General features: G+C 41.0%; 1 protein-coding gene across 2 annotated transcripts in view; it reads left to right on the top strand.

Annotated features, from left to right (window-relative positions):
* Positions 1-381: 381 nt before the first annotated feature.
* The window catches only part of LOC106870756 (nicotinamide/nicotinic acid mononucleotide adenylyltransferase 1), a 38951-nt gene continuing 38589 nt past the window's right edge, over positions 382-743 (top strand). Inside the window, exon 1 of one of the 2 annotated variants that reach the window (XM_052975170.1) lies at positions 382-568. The gene's annotated coding sequence lies outside the window, so the exon portion shown is untranslated. The remainder of the gene's footprint in view (positions 569-743) is intronic. The other variant, XM_014916952.2, reaches the window with a different exon arrangement.

The following is a 743-nucleotide window of genomic DNA, read 5'->3' as shown; positions in this document are numbered from 1 at the left end:
CATTCAAGTCCAGGCCAGCTTCCATCTTGGTAACATGGTCAATACCCAGTGCGAATAGAGCTGGTCCTAGTGGGTCACCCTGTTGGACTCCAGAGGCAGATGGGATGAGTTGGTCACCAAAAGAGAGATAGGAGGGTTCCTGATGAGATTACCAAGCAAACTGATTGGGCTATAGAGCATTTCCCCCTATTGCATGGAGGATGACATCCTGAGTGATGGAATTGAAGGCATCCCTGAAGTCTAGTTTGAAGATGACCTTTGGAGACTTAGAAGGCAACTTAGTGAAAACCCTAGTGGCATTAGCAGCAGCCCCTCACAACCTAGCATTGCACCCCCACCCCCCTAGCTGAGTTGGGAAAAATTCAGTGGACAGGCAGTTAGAAACCGAGGACAGACACACTTTTACTGTGAGTTGTTGCAGAATACAACCAACTGATATGGAGTGGAGGTCACCATTGGACTTTCTGGAAAAAATAATTCAGTGATTATCGCGTAAACTATTTTATACAATGCTGCAAAAAAGAAAAAAAGAAAATTGTATTTAGTGATGACCCAATGACTTATTAAGGTTTGTGCCATATTTAGAACACTCAATCTCTTTCTTTTTCTTCTCTTCTCTCTCTCTCTACCCGATCACAAACACACAAGAATGTGTGTGTGTATGTGTCAGTGTGTGTATATTTTCAGTTTAACTCTTTCCAACATCAATATATACATACAAAAAAAAAAAAAAAAAAAAAAAA

The sequence above is a fragment of the Octopus bimaculoides genome, chromosome 2, assembly GCF_001194135.2.
Source record: "Octopus bimaculoides isolate UCB-OBI-ISO-001 chromosome 2, ASM119413v2, whole genome shotgun sequence".
NCBI classification, from domain to species: Eukaryota; Metazoa; Mollusca; class Cephalopoda; order Octopoda; family Octopodidae; genus Octopus; species Octopus bimaculoides.
This window is presented reverse-complemented; position numbering and strand designations above follow the sequence as displayed.